The sequence below is a fragment of the Hippopotamus amphibius genome, chromosome 9 (genome assembly GCF_030028045.1).
Source record: "Hippopotamus amphibius kiboko isolate mHipAmp2 chromosome 9, mHipAmp2.hap2, whole genome shotgun sequence".
Taxonomy (NCBI): Eukaryota; Metazoa; Chordata; class Mammalia; order Artiodactyla; family Hippopotamidae; genus Hippopotamus; species Hippopotamus amphibius.
Genome location: NC_080194.1, coordinates 13529873 through 13540874, shown reverse-complemented (window position 1 = coordinate 13540874; position 11002 = coordinate 13529873).

Genomic DNA, 11002 nt, shown 5'->3' with positions numbered 1-11002 from the left:
TAATCTGTTGCTAGTGGGAATGTAAAATGGTGCAGCCACTTTGGAAAACAGTTTGACAGTCTCACAAAAAAGTTAAACACAGAGTTACCACATGACCAGCCAGTCTGCTTCTGGATATATACCCAAGAGAAGTGAAAACATACATCCACACCAAAACTTATAAGCAAATGTTCATTGCAACATTATTCATCATAGTCAAAAATTGGAAACAACTCGAATGCCCACCAAGCGATGAATGGATGGATAAAATGTACATCCACACAATAGAATATTATTTGGCCATATAAAGAGATGAAGTACTGATATATGCTACAAGATGGATGGACTTTGAAAGTGAGATGCTAAGTGAAAGAAGCCAGTCACAGAGGGTTACATATGGTATGATTTTGTGTACATGAACTACCCTGAATAGGCCAGTCCACAGGGACAGAAAGTAGATTCCCAAGGGCTATAAAGATGGAGAATTGAGAGTCAGTGCTAACGGGTACAGGGTTTACTTTGGAGGTGATAAAAGTGTTCAGGAATTAGATAGCTGTGACAGTTTCACAACCTTGTGAAGATACTAAAAACATTGAATCATACATGTTAAAAAGGTGAGTTTTATGGCATATGAGTTACATCTTTATTTCAAATTTTTTAATATAAAGAAAGAGAGAGAAAAGAAAGCAAGTACGTATTGGGCCTTTCTCCAAGGTCAAAATCTACCAATATAAAACTACTTCTGACTTTGAGATTAAATAAATTCACTCATGACTAAGAGAGAACACTTATGTTTGTATTATTTTTCCTTTTCTAATAATTACTTTTAATAGTAACACCTTTGATATTGTACATTTAGCAAGATCTATCCTTCCAGATGGATAGCAACAGTTTTATAACATCTCTTTGCTTATTAAAAGACTGTGACTTATGTTGCCTTGTGTTGGTATGATTTTTTTTCTTTACTAGTGTTTCTAAAAAGAGATGGCCTGAGTGTCTCCTCCAGGTCCCTGCTTAGGTCCTCACCCAAGCCTGCTTGCTGCCTTTGCTCTGAAGCCCATCCTCTCCCACTTCCATAGGGACCACCTTTCCAGTATCTCCTTAAAACCACATGGACCTACCACCCTGATGCACCTGTAGTTTCCTCAGACAATCCAGTCTTCTTAGGTCTCCGTGCCTTTGCACATCATGTACTCTACATGGAAACACCTGGTAAGGGGGTAGCAGTGGATATAAAAAGAGATTGATGGCATTCTTTTGGAGGCTTGCAAATAAACTGGATATGAGGTAGGAAAGAAAGAAAGAATCAAGAATTAAGATTGCCTACTAAGCTTCTGATTTTAGTAACTTTTCAGATGGCATTGCCATTTTCCAAGTTTAGGAAATGGCAAGTCCTGACTCAGGTGGGTTGGTGGCAAGGAGAGAAACTGAATAGCCAGTATCTGGGCTACATTTGTTTTTTAAAATGGTAATGCAATGAACACCTTTGGAGCTACATCTCTACATATGTTCAGAATTACCTCCTTGGCATGAATTTCCAGATACTGAATTAAAAAGAATAAACCATTTTTAGGGTTTTTTATACACATTGCCAAAATGTCCTCCAAAAAAGTTGAACTAATGCAGGGTATGAGAGTGTTCATTTCCTCACACCTGCATTTTAATCTTTAAGGAATTAATGGGAAAAAATGGTAGCTCCCTGTTTTAACATGACGTTCTCACCATCTACTAAATTTTTTAACATCACCCTGACTGGTTTCCTTGTTTCTGATCTTTCTCCATGGGAGTTCATTCTGTATGCCATGACCAGATTCATCTTCTTATAGTAGGATTCCTATGCCAATATCCCCCTGTTCGAAAATCTTCAATGACTCCTCCCTGTCTACTTCAGTACAAACTCATCAGTCCGTCATCTAAAACACTGTGCAAAATGGCCTTATCACATATTTCTAATCTTATTTCGGCCTCCAATTTCCTACACATACCCTATCATCTGGTCAAAATCATATAGTCATTGTTTTCCAGAACATGACCCATAATTTCTCATCTCCATAGCATAATAGTCCAGCGATGAAAGTTCATATCATGAGGACTTCAAATCTCCCCTCCCTTGCCCATGGCAGATTTTTCTAATGACTCATCATACTCTTTCCTGCTGAGCTGGCATACAATATCTCCACAGTGCTACAGACACTCACTACCGATGAACTGGAATTGGCACTTGATGTAAAACTCACTTGCCATCCCTGTAATAGTCCTTTTACCTAGTTGACTTTCACCCCAGCTCCTCTTCTTGAACTTGTTCCCATAATTAAGGTTCACTTCAAATATTCCCTTCAGAAAGCATTTCCTGAATCTACTCTCCACCTCTAATCCCCTTAACACATTACATGGCACTGGTACTTTTTACTTCATTTCACCTGTTTTGTTACTTGTGAGCTATCTTCTGCCCTTTCTGAACCATGTGTGTCAAGGCAGTGAGTGGTAAAGTGTTCAGATTCTGTAACCAGACTGCCATAGTTCAAATCCTGGATCTGTCCCAACCAGCTGTGGGTACTTGAGCAAGTTTTTTAACGTCTTCGTGTTGCATTGCCCTCTTCTGTAAAATGGACATAATAATTGCACCAACCAGAGAAAGTTGTGAGGATTCAATGAGAAAATGCAAGTCAAATGCTTAGCTAAGTGTCACACACATATTAAGTCTTCAGAAATGTTATGTATTTCTCAAAAATTTAAAAGTAGAGTTACCATATGACTTAGGAACTCCACTTCTAGGTGAAAATCCAAGAGAATTTTGTTCACATATGCTCACACAAAGATGTATACAGTACATGAATGTTCACAGCAGCAGTATTTATAACTCAAAAAATGGAAGTAGCCCAAAATGTCGATCAACTGATGAGTACATAGAATGTGGTATATCCATACACAATGGAATATTATTCAGCCACAAAACTGAGGGAAGTGCTGGTGCATGCTACAACATGCTTGAACCTTGAGAGCATGCTAAGTCAGCCCTCCCCAACCTCTCTGGCACCAGGGACAGGTTTTGTGGAAGACAATTTTTCCACAGATGGGGTGGGGATGGTTCAGGCGGTAATGTGAGTGATGGGGAGTGATGGGGAGTGGCAGGTGAAGAGTTGCTCACTTGCCCGATGCTCATCTTCTGCTGTGCGGCCCAGCTGCTAATAGGCCGCAGACCGGTCCCAGGCCCAGAGATTGGGGACCCCTGTGGAAAGTGAAAGAAGTTAGTCACAAAGGACAACTAAATGAAATATCCAGAGTAAGTGAATCCATAGAGACAGGAGTAGATTAGTTGTTGCCAGGAGTGAGGGTGAGGGGGGATGGAGAGTGATTGATTAAGGGGTATGAGGCTTCTTTTTTGAGTGATGAAAATGTTCTAGAATTAGGCAGCGGTGATGGTTGCACAATATTGTGAATATATTAAAACCCACTGACTTGTGCATTTTAACATGGTTAAAATGATGAATTTTATGTTGGGCGAATATTATCTCAATTTTTAAAAATGTTATTTATGTTACTATTCATCTTTGTATCCCCTAGAGTGCCTAAAGAGACGTCATTAAGGAAGTGTGGTTTTTTTAAGGGAAAGATATTTAATATGACCTCAAATGCCAAGGTGAAATGATTTGAGCAACTTCTATAAATTTCACTGATCACAATTTGCATGCAGAACAAATCATAAATGAAAAGTAATTTATTTATCTGTAGAAATTCCAAGAATCGACTAGGCCCAACTAAAACAAAACAGTTCCAACAAGCTTGGGATTACACATGGCTAAAATGCAATCCAGCAAAAAATATTAACAGGAAACTCAAAAAAGAAGATCTGTAAATATCCACTGAGTATGTTAAAAAAATAAAAAATAAAAACCAAACAACTAATTGAAAGAAAAAAAATTTTAAACCATTTTTAAATCTTTTTTAAAAACATTAATACCTACTGTTGACAAGGGGAAATGATGATCTTTCTCGTCATTTCCCACTACATGTAGGTGGGCATATCCATTTATAAGATTTCTGTAGGTTAATTTGACAATATGTATACTACATACATATATTTATGGCTAGAAAAAGGTCTAAGAATGATGTCCTTCAAGTGGTACACCTGGAGGTGAAATGAGGCAACTTTCTCCCTTGTCCTTATCCCCTAAATTTTTCTACAATAAACATAAATACTGCTTTTGTAATGGAAAATAATAAAAGTATTTCTCAAATTTTTGAAAAGTAATGGAGGCAGGAGAAACCAGTTCACTTTGTTGAAGTTACCTTGTTAATTTTTTTAAACTTTTATGAATAAACTAGAACTTTATTGAGCTTGTTAGTGGTATACCTAGAGCATGATAAATAGGTAAAATGCAGAAATAACTGAGGAGACATTAGATCTACACTTAGATAGATGACCCATGAGATATTATCTTTACAAAGCAGCAATACAAAAGTGCAATAGTTAGGCCGATGAATATGGACAAGGCAATAATCTCTCATGATATTTAAGAGCAGAATCTCTACATTAATTGAAGTGAATTGCTAAATCGCCTTCTAAAATGGTTATTTCGGTAATGAACAGAAAATACCTTTTCACCACACCCTTCTCAGTATTGAATGTAACTAACAAAAAAAGGAATCTCATTTTACTTTTACCTCTTCAATTATTAGTGGAACTGATAGTATTTATTTATTGGTTAGTCACATTTCTTCTTTTATGAGTTGTCTGTTCACGTGTCATATCTGATTTTTTAAAGATTTTCTTAAAGTCTTTATTGAATTTGTTACAATATTACTTCTGTTTTATGTTTTTTGTTTGTTTGTGGGGTTTTTTGGCCGGGAGGCATGTGGGATCTTAGCTCCCCGACCAGAGATTGAACCTACACCCCATGCATTGGAAGACAAAGTCTTAACCACTGGACCGCTGGGAAAGTCCTGTCATCTCTGTTTTTAAGTGATCTTTTTTCTTGTTGATTTGTTACAGTACTTTGAAGGGTAAAGATCTTAACTCCTTGTCTGTCATGTATGTTTGAAGTATTTTTCCCAGTTTGTCACTTGCCTTTTAACTTTGATGGTGTCTTATAATGTCTCAAAATGTTTAATTTTTATGAGGTCAAATATATCAATCTTTTCCTTTATCATTTTTCCTTTGCTTTTATTATTAGAGAGTTCTTCACTCTAGGAGAAGATATTCTCCACCTGTATTTTCTTCCAAGTCTTTTATGGGGTCATTTTTTTTTTTCATTTTATTCTTAAAGCCATCTGGAGTTTATTTTGGAATAAGATGTGAGAGAGACAACTCTTAAAAACACATTTTTAAAACATTACGCATTCTAACAAGAGTCTGTGCAAAGAAAATATTTGCAATATTAAATGTGTCCAAGGAGTCATCACTTAACATAAAAAAATGTCCTATGACATAAGCATTTAAACAATTCTTCAGAGTTCACTGAAAAAGGATTGGGCTGTGTGGAAACTTACTTTAACAGTTTTCTTTTGGAGCAGTTGTCTTTTTACTAATTAACTTCTGTATTATTTGGATGTTTTACAAAGGGTACGTATTGCTTTGCCATTAAATAAACGGAAATTTATTTTTTAAAAAAGAAAGAAAAAGTACGCACTTCATAGCATGAGAGGTTGATGCCACATAGCAGAGACAGAGCTTGAATTTCATGTTTTCGTGACTAAAAGAAAACAAAAGAAACTCTTCATGATTCACAGGGCGTGAATCATAAACGAAATTACTGAATGATTAAGTAGAATTCTAATGACAATGAGGTGAAGTGGAAATCTTATTGGGAAGAAACCAGAAATCCTAGTTTCAATGCTCCCCCTGATTCACTTGCTAAATTTCCTTAGATAAATTTCTTAAAATACCTGCACCTGTTTGTCAGTGCATGAAACAAAGGTCTTAGTTATCAGAAAAGATGGGCTTATGAGTTAACATGTTAAAGTATTTAAAAGCATCTTGAACTAAATATCTTCATGAACTTGGTCAGCAATTCCAGTCATCAGCAACTCAGGAAACCTAAAATGTTTCCTTATTTAATGTTTCCTCTTGAAGGCTCAGCTGTTATTTCAGGGTGCATGACTTCTCAAAGGCTCACTGAAGGTAGAGAAATATCAGAGGTGAATATTTGGGGCATAACAGATATTTCACGTTACTGCTAACGAAACTGAAATAGTATTTTAAGAAATCTAACCTTCCTTTCAGTTTTTGCTGCTTCTCTTTTAACATATTTCAGCTTTTCAAGATGCTAATCACAGAGATGTCCACAAAAGCTCACAGAAAGACACATGCTCCAGAAATTTACACTTACGAACATTCATGCAAATATGTATATAATAACATTGATGTGGGTAACCACATGCTTGCACATAAGCATATCCTCAGGTTTATCTTTTGCACATTAATGAAAAGAACTAATAAAACCAGATAATGAGCCAATCAGTAAGATTACTGACGATTAAGAACTTCTGAATCCACAACTGGTGAACTCTTTTCTGCTTAACGTTATCCAGGCCCTCAGAGAAACCAGTGAAAAGGAGAATTTATTTATTAATTCATTCAACATATATTAATTGAGCATCTGCCAAACTATTAGGTTGAACCACCTGAAGTTGCTGATAGTCAAGCATTTTTTTTTACTCACAACAGTGGCAATTTCATGTAGTTCAACCTAAGAAAATTACAGAAATTCCTTAGAAAGGGAAAGAGGATAGAGTTGAAAGTCATGAGAAAAAACAAAATTTTCCAAAATAACAACTTAGAAGAAATAAGAGGGAATGAAAGGGAAAAGAAAAAAATAGAATCGGGAGGTGGGAAAAAGGGAACATACAAACAAAAATAGAATGATAAAAACATATGGCCATGAAAACTAATAAATTACTTTAGAATTTTTAAAAGTGAAGTATAATTGACATACATTATATTAGTTTCAGGTATACAACATAATAATTCAATATTTGTATATACTATTGTGAAATGATTACCATGATAAGTCTAGTTAATATCCATTGCCATACATATTTACAAAAAAAATTTTTTTTCTTATGATGAGGACTTTTAAGACCTACTCAGCAACTTTCAAATATGCAATACAGTATTATTAACTATAGTCTCCACGCTGTACATTACATCCCCATGACTTATTTATTTTAGAACTGGAAGTTTGCACCTTTTGACCCCCTTCACCCATTTCACCAACTCCCCATCCCCTACCTCTGGCAACCACCAATCTGTTCTCTGTATCTATGAGCCTGAGTTTCTGTTTGTTCATTAGTTTGTCTGTTTGTTGAAAAACTAATAAATTCTTAATAATTTAATTCATCCGCTATATATTGAGTGTCCAACACTATATAGATAGTCTCATGGTAGGCACAACGTGTACCTCAAAAGAAAGAGAAAACATTACTCTCCTTAGAGAATAAAGACAGACCAATGTGTCCCATATTTTTAAATTCTAAATTCTGTGGATAAAAGAGAAAATGAAAAAAATATTGAAGCAATTGGAAAGCTAAAACAGGGCAAATGGTGGTAGAAATACAAAAAAAAAAAAGATATAAATTCAATGCAGAGCCAAGAAGACAGCAAAGTTGGAAAGAAATAAAATAGGAGTCTTGATAATAGGAAAAAGATTGGGTAGCAATGTCACCTGATAATACAAGAATGAAAAGCATAAATCAAGTTATCAGAGAGGCCAATGAAAGTAAATTTTAAAGGGTTTTACTATCTCTTTTGCCATGGAGAAAATTATATTAACTTCCCATTTTGTACAATTAAGAGTGAACAAATAATAAATTAGATAATTCGTGTATGTAGATAAATTCCAAATATATTTTGATATAATGATTTCCTTCTAAATAACAAATTATATAAAAGGAAATAGTCCAAGACTATCCAGACAGGAAAGAATAAATTAGCAAATTACTTAAATAGAGCCCTCTTTACACTTTTATGGTTAAGAATGGTCAGTGACCCGTAAAAAATTTTTTTTAATTGGAGTATAATTGCTCAACAATGTTGTGTTAGTTTCTGCCACACAGGGAAGTAACTCAGCCATATGCATACAAGCATCCCTTCCCTCTGGGACCTCCCTCCCCACCCCCATCCCACCCAATGAGGCCATCACAGAGCACCAAGCTGAGCTCCCTGTGCTTTACAGCAGGTTTACACATTGACCCATAAAATTTTAGCATAGGAAGGAGTCTTAGAGGTCATTCAGACCAAACCCTCACTGTCTCAAAAGAGGCAGAGAGAGTGATGAGAAGTGATTTGTTCAAAGCTAGAGAGAAGCAGACTTAGGTCTGGAACTTCTTCCTTCTTTCATTCACTTAGCAGTCAGGAAATCCTGCTGTGTGCCCGACAAGGTACAAAAACTGGTGAACACTGTTCCTGGCTTTCAGGTTGCTGTCAGAGTGTTGAGGGTGGGTAAAGGAGACCCATAAACTCTACTAAAGCCATTAGTGTGCATCAGTAAAATAAACAGTGCTTAAAACCCCACATTTTATATGTCAAAACTCGGTCACTGGGAACTCTCATTTTGAGAGCTGGGTGGTACATAAAATAACAAAGGAGGATCCGTCCCCAAAGAAGGACACACAGGATCCTAGGCTGTAGATTTCCTAACTGGTCTTCCATATAATGTGTGTTTTTAATCAGTACCAGCAACATCAACACTTCGTTACTATCCTTCTTTGTTGCAGAATAAATGAATGATTCTTAAACACTGTCAGTTGTGTAGCTAAAAGTACATGATCTGTCTAAACTCTCTTTTCAGACATTATGCATGGAAGTATGGTTTTGCAATTGATGCCAAATAAACTTGTGTATGAAGAAAAATCTGTTTACTTAGAACATTATGATTACCTGAATATAGGTCTACAAAAAAGAGGCCAAAAAATTGTGCGGCAATCAGACGGTAAGATTATGATGATAAAATGAGTCTGATGAGTGAGAGAATTAATTATAGCTGTAAAAATGCCAAGGTCTGAACAAAGAGTGAGAGTTTTGTGACCAACTATGACACAAGTGCTTGTCACAGGCCCCAGAGGGCAGCTCAGAACCACATTGATTCAAGTTCCTCTGTGCCATGTAAGGACTCTAAGGATTACTACTTTTTTAACGTGACATGTATCAGTAGTTCCTGTTACTAATCACAGCATGACATAAAATCAGGTGACCAGGAAACCAGATAACCTCTCACACTGTTCTTTATTTTATTTAATTTTGTTATTAACAAGCAACTCAAATGTTGAGTTAAATGTGAGCTCTAGTCAAAAGTTCCTTTAGAGGGCTTTAAGCAAATGTTTAAAATATAACCCCTCTGCCTATTTGTTGAATCTGAAAATACTGCATGCAGATATATAATCAGCCTTGAACAGGAGGAGTCTTTCATTTTCCATCTAGTGATTTTACTGGGATGAATTAAAACAGCAAACAACCAACGCTGAAATGTCAAAGCTAAAATGTCACAGAAACGTAAGTTCAGTAAAGTAGCATCTTCTGTTCCGGGTAGTCTAATGACTCAGTTATCACTGTGTCTTTAAGGATGTGGATGTGACCTTAACATTGCTGAGCTTTGAGCTTCGTGGCTGCAATCTTAACATTTCCTGTCACAGTCTTTGAGTCAATCCTCATGCCCACACAATAGAGTGAGTTTCCATTTCATTCTTGAGTGCACCCAGGTAAGTGGGTGGGTCTGTGCTCAAACTCAGAGATGCATTATCACATTAATCCAAGTCCATTAATCTCATTGCTCTGATTTTTTTTATTTCTTTTGAAATTAAATAATTCTTTATCTCCTGCCCTCCACTGCTTGGTAATAACTCAAAAAAAGCACTGGAAAGAGTCAAGAGCTGGGCTGCTACTTGAACAATGACTCTTCAAGATCCCTTACTTCTTCATGCTCAGTATCCTTCTTTGTAAAATGAGAATGATTATATCTGGCCCAGTTCCACAGACGGCCAGAACAAAAGCACTTAAAATGTTTTGGGAGAAAAGCATAAGAATACTGTCACTTTAAATTTATTTATTTATTTATTTGTTTGTTTATTTATTTATTTATTTATTTTATTTTTACTGACTGTGTTGGGTCTTCAGTGCTGCACACAGGCTTTCTCTAGTTGCTGAGAGCGGTGGTGCGCGGGCTCCTCATTGCGGTGCTTTCTCTCGTTGCAGAGCACAGGCTCTAGGGTCATGGGCCTCAGGAGTTGTGGCACATCGGCTCAATGGTTGTGGCTCACAGGCTCCAGAGTGCAGGCTCAATAGCTGTGGCGCATGGGCTTAGTTGCTCCGCAGTATGTGGTATCTTCCTGGGGCAGAATTTGAACCCGTGTGCCCTACATTGGCAGGCAGATTCTTAACCACTGCACCACCTAGGAAGTCCTACTGTCACTTTAGAAAAAGCAAATGGTACAAAATAAGAAAATGAATAGAGCAAATAAATAACAGAAGATATCTACAATCTTGAACAGTGTTGTTACTGACTAGTCTGTTTTCTCTCTTCGCTACCTAATCTCAAAATATCTTGCAGCTCCATAGTGGCTGAAGTGTGTGTACATACTGCCAAATGCTACAATACTCTTTGGGATCCAATATGACAGGGAAACATGCAGGGATGTAATTCACCACTGAGAAACAGACTTTCATTTCTGTATCTGTCTCCCCTCTCAAACTATAAACTCTGATATTTGATGTGAACACAAAGCCTCATTTGTTTTTGCCCAAATATCCCGATATGTGGGTGGACGAATTCGACCAAGGAATGTCATCAAAGTTCGTACCTGCTTATTCCACAGCATGAGGCATCTGACTGTTTGCCTCTCCAAATACAGTGTAAAGCACTTTTTCTACCGAAAGTAAATTGCTTCCATTCCCCCCCCAAAATGTATTGAGCACGAACAACATAAAAGAACTCTGCCAGGTTCTATGGAGGATAAAGATGAGTAAGTCAGTTCTTTCCCTTGATGAGAACTGTGCAGGGTCCACATTCTTCTATACAGATCTTAGATT